Source organism: Ornithodoros turicata, unplaced genomic scaffold (genome assembly GCF_037126465.1).
Source record: "Ornithodoros turicata isolate Travis unplaced genomic scaffold, ASM3712646v1 Chromosome24, whole genome shotgun sequence".
Taxonomy (NCBI): Eukaryota; Metazoa; Arthropoda; class Arachnida; order Ixodida; family Argasidae; genus Ornithodoros; species Ornithodoros turicata.
Window position 1 is genome coordinate 2,425,590 of NW_026999345.1, and position 21,310 is coordinate 2,446,899.

The following is a 21,310-nucleotide window of genomic DNA, read 5'->3' on the forward strand; positions in this document are numbered from 1 at the left end:
TGCCATAAATACCGATTTTATTGCTCTCAAACATGTCATACTATTTTTATTGCATTTTACACTTAGCGCCAACAACGTTGGCAGCGGCCTCTCTATGCCGTTCCCTCAGTTGCGATACGTAAACAAAGTCTGTCTCTACTGTCGCAAGCTTAGATGGGAGAACGCTTTCAATTCTTTTTTTATTTTGTTTTTTCGGATTTTTCCAGGCTTCACTCACGAGCAGTTTTTACCATCAGTTCGCTTTGAGGCATTAAAAATGGTACTCTGTGAATGACACTGTGAATATCAGAGTGGAAAGTTGAGTTGGTTGTCATTTTGCAAACGGAGCGCAAGAAAAACGAAACAACACTGCTGGACGAGCTCAGACTGCTCAGACATGCAACTGAATAGTTACGGAACATATCAAGCCAGAGACACGTCATTGTACGAGGAAAAGGAATACCCTTTGGTCTCTACACCTCAGACTCCACCTCCAACATGCAAGCTAGCTCACTTCGCTGAGCGAATGTCCCGACGAGGTAAGGCTTCAATCATCCACAAAAGTTGTAAAATTGCCACACACAAAAAAAAGTGGCATACGAAATTTCAATGTCAATATAGCGCTCTTTTTGTGTTGCGCTATGTTAAAGTAAATACCAATTTCGGCCTGATGGTCACACAATAAAATCGCGAAAACAGTCCTTATTGTTTTTAACACTGTTTTAGCGATTGTATTACGTTATGTTATGTTAGTTTGACAGAATGCTTGCGCGTGTGCATGCTACACCTCAAATATCGTGTGGCTGTGAGAACCTACTAGGATGTCCAAGTTGGGGAACAGTTGGGTCAATCAATCCTCCATTCTTCTCTTGGGAGTCAAAGAGTCAGGACCCCTACGGCTCTCGCACCATGAACAATAATGCTCTCTCTCTCACCCCTCTCCTTTGTCCCAAAACTTTGAACTTTCCAGTCTGATCTTGTCTTGCTTTGATTTGTTTTCACCTTCCATTTGGTATGTATACTACGAATATGTTGGGACCTTTACTATATTGTATCCTTCGTTACATCCTATCTCTCTGTTCTTGGATTGTCCAGTGAGAAAAACAAGTGGTGGTGACCTCAGACTGTACCTCGGTGAGGAAGACGGAGATCTCGTGCTAAACAAGATGAAGAATCACGGCTGCAGAAACCAGTGAGTTTTCCCCAGTATTTGTTTCCTGTCTACCTGTATGACATTACCCTATAGAAAATGCCATCAAGGGGGTTTCTGCCTCATTTTCAAAAACATACAATGGCGTCTGAATCACGTCCTACTAGATTATAGCAACCATGTCATGATCGACAACCCTTATGAGGAGCCCATCCACACAATCCGCTAGGGGCATTACTCATTGGCCCGCGAGATGGACATCATGATTGGACAATGGATGTTTGAATTTTGAACGCGCAGAAGCGGAGGTACAACTACCGTAGCAGACGACGGCAACAGCTCCTATGAAAACGCGTACAATGATGATGATCATCAACTTTCGAAAGAAACATCTCTCATGCAACATCCACTGCTTGTACAGACCGTATAACTTGTCAGGAGAATAGAGTTTATTCACTGACGTCACTCCTGGACAGTGAAAACTTCAGGACCTATATTATGGTAGCAAATCTTTCAGAGACAGTGGCACACCCCTGCGGATGACGTGGTGCGAATAAACCCTGTTATTGGATTTTTTTGTGTGTGGAAAAAGAAACACTGCTTGCTTCCCATCATGACCAAGGGTTGTGTTGTCGCGACTGTGCACATTCGCAGAAGTCACTGGCTGATAAGCCACCACTGACTTTTGCTTTGCACAATTATTTACAGTTCATTTTATTGAGGTGGGTAAACAAACAAAAACTTGTTTGTGTAGTTCAGAATGTTGTCTAGGTGCTTTGTTTTTGTGGTACATAGTCCATACTAGGTCAAAGGGACTATCGCCCAAGTTGATTCTGAAGCTTTTCTTCTTAAATTCCACGTTAGCACCGCGAAGCAACTGTGGCTACGAGCGGCATACAGACGTGGACAGATGGAGAGAGGACAGCAGGAAGGAGTGAGGGGCACGGGGGTTAGAACGCATCCTGGGCCGACTGCAGGGGGAACTGTGCCGACAAGATGATTCCGAAACTGTAGTGCCCTTTTACTCCGCGTTCATCACTGATAATAACGCAGAAAATTGGTGGTCTTGTTCCTGCGCAGTTTGATGTAATCGTGACGAAAGCAGATGACGCATATCGATAGCATCCCGGGATTCCCTCTCTGGAAACGCCACCCGGACGGAGCAAATCAAGGAGCGGCTGGAGGTACCTTGGTAGCGTTGGCGGCCGACCGACTGATACTGGACGGCATCTGCCCTGTGATCAGCTTGCGGAACATTCTTTCTGGTTAGCATCGGAGGTGTTTGTACAAGTGGGAGCGTAACAGCGTGTTCCACGCAACATGGTCACGTCAGAACTCACACTGGTAAGCGAAAGTTGGCATGTTTACACGTGACCTTTCACTTAGTATATTGCAATGCGAACCCCAAGCAGATGAGCTCAGAGACAATCGCCTGCGCTGCGCTCCCATTCGTGTGTGGGGCTTACGGCGTCATGATGTTACTATCACTGGGGCTTCCTTAGCTGCAGAGGGGAGTGTGAATCGATTAGAACAATTTTATTTAATATGTAAGCTATTTTCTCGGGAGAAACGTGGCCAAGCTGGCTTTGAAGTGGTGATAAACATTACCGTGTGGGTTCCATAAGTACAGTTCTGGATGTGATAGTTCCTTTAACCACAGCCGCATTAAAGGGGTTCTGAAACCATTTCCAAATATTTGAAGAAGTCCCCTTGTACATATTGATCTATGTGTACCAAACATGCGCGTCAAAACGCTATGTCTCTGCAATCCCACGTTACGAAGCTATTGCAATCCAGGTGCCGCGTGTCAAGCGAACTCCTTCATCGCTCTCAGCTCTTATAGGGACCATGAAAGGATGTTTGACGAACCCACATTCATTTTTAATTTGTTCCCCTGCACTAAAGCATTTGCGCTGTGAAATATGAAGTTGAAAATGGTTCAAATAGTGAAGATATTTTATATTAACCACGGGCGCGAACGGCAGCTGCTACGGCCCACCTCCGAGGAGAACTGGCCATGACATCATACACAGAACATCTTGTCGATTCGTGGACAAGCTTTTGCGAGCAAATTGCAAAATTTGCAAACAGGCTCGTATACCTCGCCATGAAATATGTTTTAATTTGACCTGGAGACAGGATTTTATCTAACAGTTGACGCAGAAACCTACGAGAAATGTAATATAGCCGTTGACTGTTAGCATCGTTACTGGAGCATGTTTTCCGCTTTGCCGCTTTCCGTTTTGAAGGTGAAGTCTGTGTGATGGGTTTTGAAGTCGAAGTCCGTGTGTTGGGTTTTGAAGTCAGCGCGATGGTTTTGAAGGGGAAGTCAGCGTGATGGGTTTTGATGTTGGTCTATGCGATGGATTTTGAAGATAACGGATAGGTTTTGGAGTCCTCATAATAGGTTATGAAGCCGAAAATGTTTAGTCGATGTCTGACGTTCACGTGTCGGAGAGAATGGCAAATGTGTATTGGAGTGCACCGAGCGAACATAAACGCTTCGCGTTTCGTGTCTGGTGGGGGCGTGTGGGCAGACACTGCAGATGCCTGGCGGATTTCCTCCCCCCTCCCCCCTCGTTGTGTATCGGTGGACGCAGAGAGGGAAAGTGTTTGGACAGTGCCTGTCACGTCACGCGTGTTTGCATTGCTCTCCGCCTGCCAAAAGTTTCTCGGAGAGTCCGCATGGGGCGCCAGCTTCCACCCGGTCCCGCCCTCCCCCTCTTTCAAATGAGACAATAAGCACATCGTCTGGAACGGCAACTTTTTGGCGAGGCATGTCGTCTGCTAAATTCAGCGGTGTGGAAGGCAGCGCCAAAGCGGAGGATTCAGCGTGTATGGGGGAGAGGGCTTAGCAGGCGGTTTGGCGCTCATTTGACAGGCATTGTGTATAGAGGAGGCGCTGGTTTGGAACGCGATACTCTCTCGTGCAGTGGGGTGCGGAGGGCAATGTCATGTTGCAAATCCAAGGCTGCAATCACACTGGTTATACAAACGCTCAAAACATGTTTAACAACGTGCATGCAAACATGTTTTCTTTATGTATAATCGACTGGTCACACTGACGATACAAAACATGCCTCGTAACAGTGTTTGATGCTTGTCTTGCTTGACAGAACAACACTTTCAACATGAACAGCAAACACAACCCACGATAGGTGGTCATACTGGTCATACGGGGCCGCTTATACACTGACATCACAACTCGTCATCGACCCAGTAACCAATCAGGGCGAAGACGGCAGATGGAGCATGGCGGCGGGTTGCTGCCTACGCTACCGATATATTCATTAGTCGTAAAATATTGCATATTTTTATCGTGGATGTTGTTTGTTTGTGCGGCTCCGAGAACGTCAACACCACCAGAAAAAACAAAAACGCATCGCACCGTGAAAACAGTACAAATCGAGACACTTAATTTGGAAAGCAGCAGTTCTTTGTTCCTCTACGGCGTCTACTGCTAGGATATTTACCGAGCAGCAAAATATGAGAATGCGCCTGAGTTTTTAAGCGTGATTTCGTGCAAGAACTAATCGCGTTTGTATTGAAACTGATGCTGATACGTGGGCTACATGTCACCATACGCAGCTTGATTGCGTAAGGTTGTAAATAAATACGTTGTTGCGCAAGTGTGGCAAAGTAGGACGTCGAAATTTGTGCCAAAGACCACCGAAACATATTTACTCCCAAGTTTGTCTCTGTCATCAGGTGGGATCGAAACAGCAGTCTGAAGCTCAGAGTTTCAGCTGAATGAGAGCTGCCTGCAGTACATATATCATACAGGTCGCAAACAATGAAACACCAAAGGACAGATACAGGGAACGACAAACAATAAAAAGCCCTAGCCCTTTAAAGTGCACCCTGCCAGTAGTTGGGTCGCTGGAACCATATCACGAAGTAATCAGTCAGATCAGGAAGCTTTGCTGTGTTCCCAGCGCAACGTAGACGAAATTGGTAAAAACGGGCACACAAGCCCTTTAAAGTGCACCCTGCCTGTAGTTGGGTCGCTGGAACCATATCACGAAGTAATCAGTCATATCAGGAAGCTTTGCTGTGTTCCGAGCGCGACGTAGATGAAATTGGTAAAAACGGGCACACAAGCCCTTTAAAGTGCACCCTGCCTGTAGTTGGGTCGCTGGAACCATATCACCAAGTAATCAGTCAGCACAGGACGCGTGGCTGTGTTCCCAGAGCGACGTAGACGAAATTGCTAAAAACCGGCCCACCAGCCCTTTAAAGTGCACCCTGCCTGTAGTTGGGTCGCTGGAACCATATCACGAAGTAATTAGTCAGATCAAGAAGCTTTGCTGTGTTCCCAACGCGACGTAGACGAAATTGCTAAAAACAGGCACACAAGCCCTTTAAAGTGCACCCTGCCTGTAGTTGGGTCGCTGGAACCACATCACGAAGTAATTAGTCAGATCAAGAAGCTTTGCTGTGTTCCCAACGCGACGTAGACGAAATTGCTAAAAACAGGCACACAAGCCCTTTAAAGTGCACCCTGCCTGTAGTTGGGTCGCTGGAACCATATCACCAAGTAATCAGTCAGCACAGGACGCGTGGCTGTGTTCCCAGAGCGACGTAGACGAAATTGCTAAAAACAGGCACACAAGCCCTTTAAAGTGCACCCTGCCTGTAGTTGGGTCGCTGGAACCATATCACCAAGTAATCAGTCAGCACAGGACGCGTGGCTGTGTTCCCAGAGCGACGTAGACGAAATTGCTAAAAACCGGCCCACCAGCCCTTTAAAGTGCACCCTGCCTGTAGTTGGGTCGCTGGAACCATATCACGAAGTAATTAGTCAGATCAAGAAGCTTTGCTGTGTTCCCAACGCGACGTAGACGAAATTGCTAAAAACAGGCACACAAGCCCTTTAAAGTGCACCCTGCCTGTAGTTGGGTCGCTGGAACCACATCACGAAGTAATTAGTCAGATCAAGAAGCTTTGCTGTGTTCCCAACGCGACGTAGACGAAATTGCTAAAAACAGGCACACAAGCCCTTTAAAGTGCACCCTGCCTGTAGTTGGGTCGCTGGAACCACATCACGAAGTAATTAGTCAGATCAAGAAGCTTTGCTGTGTTCCCAACGCGACGTAGACGAAATTGCTAAAAACAGGCACACAAGCCCTTTAAAGTGCACCCTGCCTGTAGTTGGGTCGCTGGAACCACATCACGAAGTAATTAGTCAGATCAAGAAGCTTTGCTGTGTTCCCAACGCGACGTAGACGAAATTGCTAAAAACAGGCACACAAGCCCTTTAAAGTGCACCCTGCCTGTAGTTGGGCCGCTGGAACCACATCACGAAGTAATTAGTCAGATCAAGAAGCTTTGCTGTGTTCCCAACGCGACGTAGACGAAATTGCTAAAAACAGGCACACAAGCCCCTTAAAGTGCACCCTGCCTGTAGTTGGGTCGCTGGAACCACATCACGAAGTAATTAGTCAGATCAAGAAGCTTTGCTGTGTTCCCAACGCGACGTAGACGAAATTGCTAAAAACAGGCACACAAGCCCTTTAAAGTGCACCCTGCCTGTAGTTGGGCCGCTGGAACCATATCACCAAGTAATCAGTCAGCACAGGACGCGTGGCTGTGTTCCCAGAGCGACGTAGACGAAATTGCTAAAACCGGCCTACCAGCCCTTTAAAGTGCACCCTGCCTGTAGTTGGGTCGCTGGAACCATATCACGAAGTAATCAGTCAGATCAGGAAGCTTTGCTGTGTTCCTAGCGCGAGGTAGACGAAATTGCTAAAAACGGGAACACCAGCCCTTTAAAGTGCACCCTGCCGGTAGCTCGGTCGCTGAAACCATATCACTAGTGCCTTCATAATTTGCCCACGTCTCGTAAGCGTCATTTGACCTCATTTGTGAATGCACTCATACTACCTCACACCCCTCAGGCTTCTCCAATGACCTCACTCACACAGACCTGGTGCCCCTTAGACCTCATGAGTGCACTCGCAGGAGGTCTCATGAGGGGCAAATCCTCATGAGTGCACTCACAGGAGACCTCATGAGGGTAAGAACCTCATGAGTGCACTCACGGATGGCCTGATCGTGGGCTTGCCCTCACTCACACGCACCTCAAAGGCCTGAGGTGAGGGGCACCCATGAAGGCCCTCATTAGTGAGTTGGCACAGCTATGCGTATAGGTGCCAACGTTTTAAAGGGTACTGCGAACACAGTCATAGTACCCTTTATCACGACAGAAAGCAATTATGTCAAAGTCATGCTTGTGGAGGCAAAGCCATGCTTGCCAAAGCCAAAGAGGCAAAGTGATGCTTATGGAGTGTTTTATTATGCCCTGCTGCTCAGTGTATGGCTTCCGTTTTTAGCTGGAACAAACCAATAAAAAAAATCAGAGGAAAGAAATATGCCACCTTCAGTTGCCATCGACCAAGCAAACTAAGTCAATAATGGTGGTTGTTAATCACTCTGCTATGTGATTGTGTTCATGTTAATTCACCTGTTTGGATCTGTTAGTACCAGCTAGCTTCCTTGTAGTGTAACATATACGTGACCGCATGGAGGACACAGAGGAGGAATTAGCTAGTCTGGCGTAGGAGCTCTCAGACTGGCATAGCTGGTCAAGAAGAAATGTGGGCCATACATCACATAAAACACAAATACCAGTATATTTTCAGCAACCGCCGGTTAATTCCTAGTAGGTGCGGTGCATATAACGTGTCCATGGACTGATTTTTTTATTCTTGGAGAAATCATATTTTTGCAGTTATAAGGAATGACAACATGTTCTACATCCGAAGTGGATGTACTAATTAGGTCTCGTTTAATTATTGGAAATAGAAGGTCGGCGCAAATGCAACGTCGGTTTCCCTATGTGCCGCTATAGTTTTCAAAAAGTATGCTCGTGACCATTTAGTGCGAGGACATGGCCGCGAAATAATGGTTGTGTGAGAGTAAGTCTCGGAGCGTTCTTTTTGCCTTTTCACTTGAACGTGAGGGAGAAACAACGCTGCACAACTGCAAGCAGCACATTTAATGTAATGTCGCGCAGGATGCAAGTTTTATAGCGATTTCATATTTCAGCACAATATTTATAAGCTGTAAAAATAGGTGCAAGGGTACCATACAATGAAGTAGCTGGTACCGTAAATTTTAGACCTCTTCTTGGTGTGGGTGCTTGGCATAAAGAGTGACCTGCTAATAAACGTACTTGGGGATTTCTGAATGTGAAGATCATAGGAGAGAAACAGAGGCAAACAAATACAACAGAGGGTGCCATTCATTTCTCACACTTCTGATTTCAATTACTTATTGCGCTTGGTTTTCTTCAGTTCCGGCATCTGATAACCAGAATTTGCACTGTATATCCACACGAATAAAAAAGATGCAACAATTTCTGTGAGAAAATTTCATGGTTTTTAAGACCTTGAAAACGGCATCCTTAGGTTCCAGGGTATTCAAAGACCGGTGAAAACAAAGTGCTTGAAGTATTATATGTAGATACATCTCTTGCAGCTTTTGCATGGCAAATCGTTGTCTGGGAAGGTGCGTGAATCAATGTGGATGTTCCTGAAATTAGAATCTTATTTCGTTACACTTTGAGATTACCGTAAGATGGTTGCAAAAAATTAAGGCACCTCTGTTGACTCAAGTTATTCATCCGAGAGAAAATAGTTTTTTTCTTGCAAGCACACAAACAATTTCTTTACATTCATATGCAGCTTATTTGTAAAAATGCATTTCGAGAGTCTGTCCAGTAGCTGTTCCCTGCATTTATCAGAACGTAGGCTCACAAGGAACGCAGTGCTTATTCTATGGCCCAGACCACAGGATAGGAGTGTGCTTTATTCTGTGGACCAGAATACAGGATAGGTGTCCGTTTTATTTTGTGGACCAGTCCATGCGGCGTCGGCCTCAAATGTGAAAAAAATGCCATGCCATACTTAATCTAACCTAACCATACCTAACCTAATGCTAGAACGTAAGAAAGGCATTGTGGCCCTAACCTAACCTAATTTGTAGCGAAAATTCAGCACTTTTTCTTTTTCTGTGTGCTAGCCGTCGTCGCCCAAACATGCCCACACGATATCGTCCACATTCACTGTAACGACTGTAACGCGTAGCCAAAAAATCACTCAAATGTTGCACCTGGAATAAAAGGGCACGCGGAGCGTGAAAAAAAAAGGCGACTCCACCTGGAATCGAACCTACACTTTCTGATTACCAGCCGGGGACGCTAACCACTGCACCACACCGTTGTTTTTTTTTTTTCCACACCGCCGTTGCATGACCATGGCTAATTTTGCAACCACTAATCTTGTGGTTCGGTCGGACTGTCGGACTGGTCCACAGAATAAACCGGACACCTATCCCGTGGTCTGGTCCACAGTATAAAGTCCACCCCCATCCTGTGGCAGCCCTGCAGGAGAATGGCGACGTTCGCGACAATGTTCATAATATAGCAGGTGTCCACCATAGCTGGAAACAACACCGGGAACTCATTTGATGACACGACATGAATTCAGAGTTCGACATACTCAAATTTGACAGGCGAGCAGCAGAACAAATCGTTAACTGCAGCGTCAACAGAATCCTGATAGCCGGCGGAGAATACAGTAAACGATCCATCCAGACTCTGTACTCTCGTTCCCAGCCCACCGCAAAGAGCATCATGGCCTCATCCTGCGGGGAACTATTTTGAGACGCGGGAGCCAAAAGCCTTCGCTGCTCTGAGGCTGCCGTGGCTGTCGACCAATCAGAGGCAATTTATTTTGAAAGTTTGAATCTAAAGTGTTTGTATCGCAAAAGTTGATTTTTACGGCTTTATCTTTACACCGTGGATTTTTTCGTGATTTATCTCGAGGAGTTTATTCTCGAAGTTTATTTTGCGAAGTGTAAAGAAGAGTGATCCCGTTTGACACAAACTTTAAAGTTTTTAGCACGCTTCTAGTAATGGCAAAGTAACTTCAAGTGTCACTTAGAAGAAGCGTCTGACTGGCATTACGTGTAAAAGCACCCCAATTATTATTAATTTTAATATAAATAATTGGAAAAGAACCTCAAGAAGCAAGACACGCCCACAGAAAAACAAAGAACTCAGAAAATGGTGAGTTCTATCTTTAGTCTGCAGAATTCCCCCTTGGATATAATTAAATGCTGTGTCACAAAAGGAGGTTTCCAACTTTTTGCGCATTTTCAGAAATACATTCAAGTCTGAGGATCTTGCAATGATAATTGTATGGACAGATTTTCTGTAAAAAGCCAGCAAACAAAAAAGAAATACATTTAGAGTGTGCACCACGGCATGTGTGAAAGATGTGCATGATTGCGAACTTTCGGTGGCCCTTAGGTTTGCAGTCGAAGCCCACTATTTTCCAGAGGTCTGACCAACTTGCGAATTTCAAGTCAATACTTGATCTTTCTAATGGAGTTTAAAAATGCCACAACTGATATAGCTCTCAAAACCGAAATAGCTGTTTGTCAGACGTGACAGAACATTGCTTTAGACTAGTCGATACAAGCTCATAGTGAAACAAGTGCAGCAAAGGACGGTATGGTTACGGAATGGTTCCTAAAAGCAACAGTTCTTGTAACCACTACCACAGGAAGTGCAGTGGAGGTTGTAATAAAAATGCAACGGCATCTATCCAACCCACGACCTACTAGATTATAACCACCATGTCACGGCACCCCTTCCCAGCGCCTCATTTGGAAGTTAGCGGTGGCGGTACTCATCGTCCCAGTTATTGCTTCCTCAACTTCTACAATACTTTGTACTTCAGCTTATCTTAGTATTTCTGTACAAGCGGTGGATATCCCACGAAAGATGTTTCATTCTGAGGTTCATTATCATCATCATTCTAGCGTTTTCATAGGAACTACTGCTGTCGTCTGCTACGGTAGTCATGCATACGCTTCTATGCTTTCAGAATTCAAATTTCTATCATCCAGTCGTGATGCAGATCTTGCGTGCCGATGAGTAGTGCCCCTAGCGGATTGTGCAGACGGCCTCCTCATAGGGGTTGCCGATTATGACATGGTCCTTATAATCTAGTAGGTCGTGATCCAACCTACAGCTTATGTCGTCTGTTTGTGTCTGCTTCGGAATAGTTTGAAGGTGTCTAGAAGTCTGTCGGACGGGACGGACCGGATTCTTTGTGCAGCGGGGTCCGTCGGATGGTCCATGGTATGAGGAACGAGACTCTATTTCCTAACCTAACCAACCTAACCTAGAGCTGCACGAGGCTAACTTGCACTGACTTAACACTAGCCTAACCCAACCTAACCTAAACTAAACTAATTTGATCTAGCGCGACAAAATGAAGAGCCGACGGACTCCGATGTACAATCATGTCCATCCGACGGACCTCTAGACACTTCCTAGTTTGAAATTGCATGTTATGAAGAAACGCGGTTTATTGTCAGGTGGCGTTTCTCAGTCGTTCCAGCAGGTGACCCCCGTGTTATATTTTTTCCTTTTCAGGTTTCCAGCCCCTTTGGTAGTGTAATAAATATAGGGGATGTCCCAGAAAACGTGTCATTGAATTTTAATTAAGAAGGTACGCTGCCTGGAATCATGCGGTCAATGGCATTTGTTCTTACTAGGTTTTTGCCACCGCCGGATGTGCATGTCATGTAGCCTAAGTTTAATTACCGTAATTTCACGCGTATAAGCCGCGGGCAATACAATGCAACTGATTTATGTGACAAAGGAGACCGTAGAGAAGGCCATAAAGCCTGTGGTCCATACTCCGGGGTCAGCATAGTGTGCAACAAAGGAGGTCAGGTCTACAGAGTTCTACCAGGATCAGATTGTGCCCTTGTTTTGCGTTTTTCATGGAATGATGGGTCACTGTGGTCTTCCAGAAGACGTGAATCACTGTCACCATTTTCGTTAAAGCTGCTTTGGGGAATGCACTAGAAAGATCGATTTATTTGAATGTTGATTCACCCCTGTTACGCATTGTTTGTGCTCACGGGCCAACTCAGGGCCGTGCTGGATGTAACGACCCAGTGGATGTAGCATCGCCAAAAGCACGTCCCCGTCTACGTTCGAACCTCTGCCCCCAGATGGCACTCAGCCGACACCGCCCACGCATCCTCCCATTGGCACGCTCCGGGTGGGCGGGGCTCGCGAGGGAGAGGGAAAATCTCAGGCCAGCTCTCTAGAAAATAGTCGCCGACGGTCCATCGCCTCCTCGGTTGATTTGTTCAGAATGGTTCGGAATAAATTTTAATTTCAACTTTTCATTTAAATTTCACTTGCAATAATTTCGATACGGTTCGTGTGCTGGAATTTCATTTGTTTGAATTGGTTTGAATTAGTTCATCCTCAACACGAATGTACAGTGTTCTTCCTAATCATATCTTATTCTAATCATTTTTATTTTTTCTGCCAATCAATTCCCTCAATCATATATTGTTGCTTAATTTGAGAGTGATGATGTACTGTTGTACTCGACCTCTCGGTCTTCCACCCTGAACCACTCTGGCCTCAAAGTTGGTCCATTTCTGACCACTTCGGCCCCTAAGTGGATCCATTCTTGACCTCCTTCGCTTCGAAGTGGATCAATTTTTCACCACTTTGACCTCAAAATGGATCCGTTCTTAACCACTTTGGCCTTAAGTGGATCCCTCCTTGGCCACTTTGGCCCCAAAGTGGATCTCTGCTTGACCACTTTGGCCTCTAAGTGGATCTGTCTTAAACCCCTTTGGCCTCCAAGTGGATCCTGCTTAAACCACTTTAGCCTTTAAGTGGATCCACTATAATCCACTTCAGCTTCCACTTTGTTTTTCCAACTGGGTCTGTTCTTATGTATTGTATGTATGTATGTTGTACGCATATGTATTTCTTCTTTCTTCCTTTTGTTGAAGATGTTCTCACGACTTGTATTTGGGGAATGCCCCTCCTTCTACGGCACTATGCCAGAAATATCACAAATAAATAAATAATAAACACTTTCATCAGATGTCTTAATGGGATTTTTGTTTAGATGGCCCTCTGTACTTTAAAAGACAGAAGACATACTCAACAGAGAGCGCTCACTTTCAACAACTTTACTGACATGCCACATAGAAGGCACTTATAATCATTGCAACAGGAACACCCTTTCTCTTTCAGATAACAAAATACTTTCCGAGCTAACACACCTGTTGCCCACTTTCTAGATCAGGCAGGCCTCTTTCTCTTCTTTTTATATTTACCTATTACCTTTTTTTTACCATCACAGAAAATACAATCACACACCCATACTCCCTTGTGTGTATAAACAAGTTACCCTGCTTACTGTTTTTACTGTAGTACGAAGGTAGGTACAAGTCCTTGCAGTTGGCAACATTAGCAAGCTCCCCTCGCATGCTGTCAGGGCCATAGGTACACGAGCGAAGGTGACAATGCATCCGGTGTGAGCAGAATTGATCCCCCATATTTGCTACCTTTGCGATCCTTGTGGAAATGCTGCAAACGAAATCCAGAAGGCGGAGCTTAAAAAGTTCGAGGACTAAGTAATTTTAACGTAACACCAAAGCTTCCAATGCTCGAATATCGCCAGTGTGTGCTGCCCACGACAAGTCCTTCCGAGAGGTGTCGTGGAACCGGTTGCAGTGGCTAGAATCCTGGTCTTTAGACCATAGCACGATCATGATGGAAACTGATTTCTTTAGTTATAGTAGAATAAATGAGTTTTGCATTTCGTGCAGCAAAAAATCAGAAAAACAGTCACAACCACCATTTACGGTATTTTTCCTGCTGATCTGATAGAACTGATCTATTGGCTTTCATTTTGCGGCTTCAGTGCTACAGATGAAAAGAATCAACAATTTATAGAGCCTATAATGCCATTTTCGGTGCCTAAATCTGGATTTTTAGAGCCCGTCATAGGTGCCTATAACGAGGTTTTCTTCGTGCCTAAAAATCCAGGCTCTAGTTACTACATACATATGCTGCAGTGCACTCTAAAAATATGCATTTTGCATGAACACTGACTGTAGTCATTAGCCTTTATATCTTCGAAACATCAAGTTCCCAAACTAGGGATCATTTTTCTAATAAAGGTATCGTATTTCTTTCTTCAAAGGAGACAATGGAATGCGAGTGCCATCAAGAACCTTTCTGGCAATTCTCCTGACTGAACTGGAACCAATGTGCACACAGAGGAACTGAACACAGATCACTTCCCTGGGGACAGTGAGTCAGCGCTTTAATCCAATTAATGGCTATTCAATCACTTTAATCATTTAAGCACTTTAATGCCAAGTTGTCGGAGAAGGCGACCAAAGTCTATAACCATGGTTAACTGGCTACTGCTTGGTTACTTCCCATATCTTATGTTTAGTGTTCCTCGTTTTCGGGTTTTACGATTTTTCAAATTTGGGAGGGAAAATCGAGTGCTACGGTATTTAGACATAAGAATTTGGGGATAAATATGGCGCTACGATTTCTGTTTGATATGTCATCGGGGAATTTTCGTATGAAACGAATGGCATATGAAACGAGCCACTGCTGTGACGCTGGTACAAGAAACAAGAATCTTTATTATTTCCGCTCGGAACTGGGGCGGCGAATGACAGCGGTATTCAAACACTTGCTCGCAGTCAGCAGCCTGATATCGCAGACGCGTCTCGGAAGATGCGCAATGAAGAAAATAAAGAAAAAAATGGTGTTCCTTCACAGATTTTTTGCGGACGATCTACCGAACGGATTTTTGTTCTGAAAACAGCTACAATATCAGGTCACCGAAAGGAACAGATGTTCTCATTTGGACAACTTCGTAGCTTTTATAATTTAAAAGTTAATTAACATTTTTTAGGTAATTAGTGATTTGACGGTTGAGCAACATATGGCCAAGAACGTCCGCCGGCCCAGAGATGACAGAAGTGAAAACGGCATGTCTATAGCCCTTACAGTTTTTGATGAAAAATCTATTGCCACCCTGAAGAAAAAAAAGACACCCTGTAGTATAACTACTTTGTGATGGAGTAGTTTAACTAGTAGTTCAACTACTTCTCAGGGGAGGCAGTTGAAACTACGTCTTTAACTACAGCATTGTGTTTTAACTACATCTCTAACTACAGAACATTGTCTCTCAACACCAATCGCATTCTATAGTGTTCTTGGACATGTAAATGTGAATCACAAGCAGTGATGAAAGTGAAGATTTAGTATGCATGCACAGCACAATTGCTCTGCACCTCCGTTCTCATCAAACAAGTAGCTTCGAGGTAAAAGTCGGAAGCGCAGTCGTGCCGTAGAGCTTGCGGCAAAATCGGAAGTAGTTGGTGCCTGCAGTAACCTCACTACTGTAGTTAACTACCCAAAATAGTAGTTTAACTAGTAGTTGCACACTACATGCAAGTAATTGATAACTACTTTTTAACTACAATCAGGTAGTTTAACTACATGTAGTTAACTAGGCCATCACTGGGACACACACACCCTGCACATGCAATTGATCTGTGGAGCAGGTTGCTCCAGTTAGTCACTAGCATGGATGGTGTGGACGCCTTTGCCGATGCACTGTCTTGTGTGTTTGCATAGAAGCGTTCGTGGCACGCGACATTGCCCTTCCCTTAGTTGTGTTGTCGAGTGCCTATGGATGCACGTATTACCACCAAAAATGTGAATTCCTTCCTGTGGTTGTTTTGTCTGGGCATTATTATTTTAGTTTTCCCACATATAACCATCCACTAATGAAAATTGTCATGGTGATATGAGGATAAAACTGGATTACATGATTGGAAGTCAGGGAGAAATGGAGTTCAAATAGTCTGTTTGTAGACTGTTCCTTTGTAACATGTCACATGTACAATTCTGCAGATGTACTTCTAAAATGACAAACATCTCTGACGATGTTGCCGTACGTCCGGCTATCTCGCGTCACATAGCCGCAAGGGATTCGTTGTGTTGCGTGTAAGGTACGTACGGGTAAGCCTTGTAACACACGGGTCTTGCACTCTGCGTAGGCAGACCGTATATTTTTCCACCCGCGCCGGCAGCGCCGGCACACCAATCTGCTCCCGGCTCGGCGAGCCTCTCCACTTAGTAAACTGCTTTGTCCCAAGAAATTGCAAAACCTGAAACATTTTACCCAATAGCCCTTTCCCATGCTTCGACTCATGCAGCATTCATGCCGTGCCAACCTTTTGTTACGGGAAGCAACGCACGTCTCTAGACCCGACCTTCGCAACTCTGGTCAACTCTGAGCCGAGATTAAGGGTCGCCAAAGCTTCAAGTTCATTCTTTTTTATGAATGCTACTCAGTGGTGCGATGAATGTTTCAGTGACAATAACTTCCTTGAGTGAAGCGCAGCTAAGTGCTAAATTCAAGTTAAGAGACTTTTGATCTCGGTTCAAATGTTATTCGGCGTTCCGGGCCTAGCCACAACAGAGCACAACCAGGTTCAGAAAGGGTACAGGGTGGTGGTCGTCACGTGACTCGAAGCATTGCGATGTAATGTTGCTCAGTTATTTCTCTTTTGCTTTACCTTAGGGGCGACACGTGGCAGGTGTCGCATTAAAGAAGAGCCTCTAGAGGACCCTTCAAAAGAACAACCAATCACAGAAATCAAGACAGAGCCTTACAACGTTGGAATTATAGCAGAGCAGGAGCAAATGGGGCACAGCTGTGGCTCTGCATCAGAAGGTGATACAAAAATGTTGAGAGGGATTTACGAGGGGCGTTCAAGTCAAACCGGGACCTTTCATTTTTCGCAAAAGTAAAATGAACTTAGAGGCTAGAAATTAGTTTTATTTGTCGACGTAATCTCCAGCTGCACTAATGCACTTGTCCCAGCGTTTCACGAGGGCTTGGATGCCAGCAGCGTAGAAATCCTTACCGGCGCGTAGCAGCCATGATCGGACCGCATTCTTGACTTCGTCGTCGCAGTTGAAGTGGCGGCCCCCAAGGAACGCCCGAAGAGATGGCCCGAAGTGGCCCGAAGAGATGGAAATCACTGGGGGCGAGGTCTGGACTGTAAGGGGGATGTGGCAGCAACTCCCAGCCAAGTTCCTGTAAGGTGCGTGTCGTGAGATGCGTGGTATGCGGGCGTGCATTGTCCTGTAGGAGGAGGACTCCTTTGGTTAGGAGGCCCGGCTTTCCGAAACTGGAGGTGTTTATGAATGATAGTGTTCAACGTTCCCACAGAAGGGTCAGTCTTTCGAGCCAGTTCGAGACATGTTGTCCGTCGGTCTTTGAGGATCAGGCACTCCACAAGTTGGATGTTCTCAGGAACTCTGACACTGGGCTCTGAGCCGCCCCGACCGGGATCGTCCTGCACCGATGTACGGCCGTCTCGGAACCGTTTGCACCACTCAAGCGCTTTGCTGCGGCTAAGTGTATCGTGGCCGTACTGAGCCTGACGTCTTCTGTGAATTTCAGATGACTTTAGGCCTTCATTCACGAGAAACTTCATGACAATTCGCTGTTCGATGTGCGCGCTCACCTCGTTGTCGGCCATCTTGTCCAGCACGTGTCTTCTGTTTTGCACAAACGTTGGACCACCACGTGGTGAACGCGGAGGCCTGTCGCGTGTGAAAATGACGAAAAAGAAGTAGCGCGAGCCATTTGTACACTCAGGAGACAGAAAGTCCCGGTTTGACTTGAACGCCCCTCGTATACCAGGCTATCATGCAGGCAGTCTCCAATAACCATTGAAACCAACAACCACTGAACTGAGTTAAGGCAATAGTGTGGGCAAGTTGGTACATCACGAATGGGGAAAAACAGCTCGAAAACTCTTGACAACTGACTGAAACATTGAACATGCGTGTAGTGCCACCAGGTGTGTCACCTGTCAACTTGTCAGCGTGAATCGTTTCCAATGCGCCGCACATATTTTCAATGAGCATTAGCTTCAGCGGTGATTGAGGACTGCCTGTGTGACAGCGATGGTAGTCAGCACCAGCTGAATGGTGTCATATGGCCAAGAAAGGGAACGCAACAGAAATGCCCTCTAGTTTTCTGTCACACATGTATCAGCACTCACCGTCTTCTATGGAAGTCTCTCATAGGTGGCAAAATAGGCGCGAAAATTATTTAACTAATTTCGCATTATTGGAACTTTTGGAAGATTTAACCCGCACAAGTAACTGCATACCTATACATAGGGAGTGACTTTTTCGGGTTAAACCCGATTCCGCCCGGTTATCCCCCCCCCCCCGAACTGACCTCCGACCAATCCGGGTTAAACCCGATTTCTCCTCGTATTCCAGTTACTATGAAATCGTCAAGTGACGTTTGCACTGAAGACTAAGAAAAGTCGCCACGTGTAGCACATGTAAGAATGAGTCACTTACGTTCCCAGCAATACACCCATGTGTGCCAGCACTGTCTATGCCATCGGGAATTAGCGCTGGTAGGTCGCACAAAAAAGAGAAAAAAAGGAAAGGACTTAATAGACAAGAGGAGAAAAAAAACACCCGATAACACCCGAAGGCACACGTATCGCCCGATTTTTACCCCACGAATCTGAGAAAGGCGTTTAACCCGAAAGTCACTCCCTAGCTATACAGCACATTTCACCTAATGGAATACAAAATCGTATTTACAAAATCTGCTCGTCTGAACATTATGAGCTGAACATATTTGCTTCAGGGGAGATTTCACCAACACTTTTGACATAGTTTTCTAGCGTCCTAGTTGTCTCGTGTCATACACCCACAAAAGATTCCTAGTTTTCGAGCGTCCTAGCTGTCTCATGTCATATGGCCACAAAGGATCCCTAGTTTTCTAGTGTCCTAGCCTAGCTGTCTCGTGTCATACAGCCATAAAAATTCCTTGTTTTCTAGCGTCCGAGTTGTCTCAGGTCGTACAGCCAGAAGATTCCTAGTTTTCTAGAGTCCTAGTTGCCTCATGTCCTACAGCCACAAAAGATTCTTAGTTTTCTAGTGTCCTAGTGGTCTCGTGTCATATAGCCACAAAGGATTCCTAGTTTTCTGGCATCCTAGTTGTCTCATGTGATATAGCCAGAAAGACTTGCTTGTTTTCAGCCGTCCTAGTTGTCTTGTGTCATACAGCCACAAAAGATTTTTAGTTTTTGAGCGTCCTAGTTGCCTCATGTCCTACAGCCACAAAAGCTTCTTAATTTTCTAGTGTCCTAGTGGTCTTGTGTTATATACTAGCCAGTAGCCACAAAGGATTCCTAGTTTTCTAGTGTCCTAGTTTTCTCGTGTCATACAGCCACAAAGGATTCCCAGTTTTGTCAGCTGATGTTTTTGTACGTAATATGTATAGATAAGTTGCAATTCGAGGTGTGTGCTTAGGGCTATTCACTCTGCGGCAGCGCAGCATATATTTTGGTACCAGTGATGACAGCGCTCCGATCTGCTCCCAACAGGACAAGCTCCCCCAGTTAGTATGCCGCTTCGTCGCAAGAAATGAGACGCGCGATAAAAAGCTCTATGAAGTTCACATAGACACAGACGGCAGACATGGAGTTCTGAAAGATATTTTGCGCAGGCTGTTTTAGCAGGCGCAGGATATTTTACCTATCCTTTCTTACGCTTTCCCATTCCCACCTTTCCAGGCTTCAACTCTGGCAGCACTCGCACCGCGCCAACCTTTCGTTACGCCTTCTTGGTGTAATAGAGCATATATAACCAGATTCAGAAAGGGTACAGGGGCAGCAATCACATGACTTGAATCCTTGCAATGAGACTCACTTCTCTCCCTTTTTGTTTTACTTCAGGTGCAACACTTGGGATGTGTCACATTAAAGGGACTCCATCTCGGTCGATTCCGAAACTTCAGTACCACAATATTTCTCAGTGACCTCTGACAAGGGCAGCGAAAACCCCAAGTGAATAGGTCGCGTGTATGCTGAGTAATCTATGAAAGACATCGAGAGAGCAGACGATGCATAATAAGGTCCCTCTCCACCGTCTCTCCACAACGCCTTGATAACGTCACGCTCAATGTGGGGTCACCGGGCATCTGGATGCGAGGCGGCCAGCAGACAGCAAGCCTAATGTCGGAATCGTCAGATTGCGAAAGTGAAGTCGCGTCGCTTCCAAGCGATTCTGAGGATTACAGCGCCGAAGAAATTGTGCTCGATGACGACCCTTATTCCACAGACACTCTACCACTTGACCCCGCTGCAGGTGAAGGTGCAGCCAGTGAAAACGAGCCGTCCGATAGCGACGACGCTTTCAGGTACGCCATATCCCGATCATATCATATCTCTTGATGATTGTGCATTGTTAAGCAGTTTGACATTTGTCCACTTGAAAATGACAGATGCCTCTGCACTCGCTGTAGTCCAGTGGAACCTGATGAACGCCGGTGCCGCAGTTCCGTTGATCGAGTGTCAGCTGTCTTGTGAGAGTGCCGGGGGTCAGTTGTATCACCGATCACCTACTCTTCAATGACATTTGTCTGCGGAGGGAGCTCCTGCTTGTTTATGCACCAGTGTTTTGCCGTGATGACCGTCACATGCGTATTCTCGAGCCATCTGACAATAGGTACTGTGTCAAAAACTTCTCCTACGTCATAAATGTCAGGGTTTCGTGCCACTTCCTTTTCGAGCATATGGATGCGTGTTACTAAAAGTTTGCTGCTCTTAGTCAAACAAAACAATACTTTGTCTTCTTTATTATTGTTTAACACAGACGTCTCCGATACACTGCGTATTGCTCCTTTACAAGCTGGATTCATGGATACCTTGGAATAAGAAACCGAAGGCAGATTCCACGATGTGCTGATCGAAGAATCAGGACGTTGTACCCGTCGATTTCATATACAGGATACTATGAGTAACACCAGGCATATCTCCCACGTTGCATATATGGTAACATACTTCACTTTTCATAACACCTTTCAAATTCAACTTGTGCGGTATACAGGGTGTTTGCTCTAACGTGTCCAGAAGTTTTATCTAAAACGAGTGCTACTTTTCAGCTACCTCACTAACAAACTGGAACTACTAGTGCTACTAGTGAAGCATTACCTGTTTCTTACTCAAAAACAGGTACTGCTTCACTAGCAGCACCTGTTTCTTAGTGAAGTAGCTGAAAAGTAGCGGTCGTTTTAGATAAAACTTCTGGACACGTTAGAGCAAACAATACTTTAATTATATACGCTTGCATTGTAGGACTCATCAATGTCATAGTTGTTTGCGCATGTTCATGTAAGGTGCTTTGCTATTAGAAGATGTAACTGCGTACACAATCAAAACCTCGATGATGTTTGCTTTCCATAACCATATATGGTGAAAAAATGTTGC

General features: G+C 45.3%; 1 long non-coding RNA gene across 1 annotated transcript; it reads left to right on the forward strand.

Moving 5' to 3' along the window:
* Positions 1-115: 115 nt before the first annotated feature.
* LOC135373422 (uncharacterized) lies at positions 116-20,990 on the forward strand. Its single transcript, XR_010416456.1, has 8 exons — positions 116-518; positions 1,075-1,171; positions 2,210-2,473; positions 14,170-14,279; positions 16,582-16,734; positions 20,163-20,241; positions 20,326-20,549; positions 20,697-20,990. It is a non-coding gene; the product is annotated as an uncharacterized LOC135373422 (long non-coding RNA).
* The last annotated feature ends 320 nt before the right edge of the window (positions 20,991-21,310 follow it).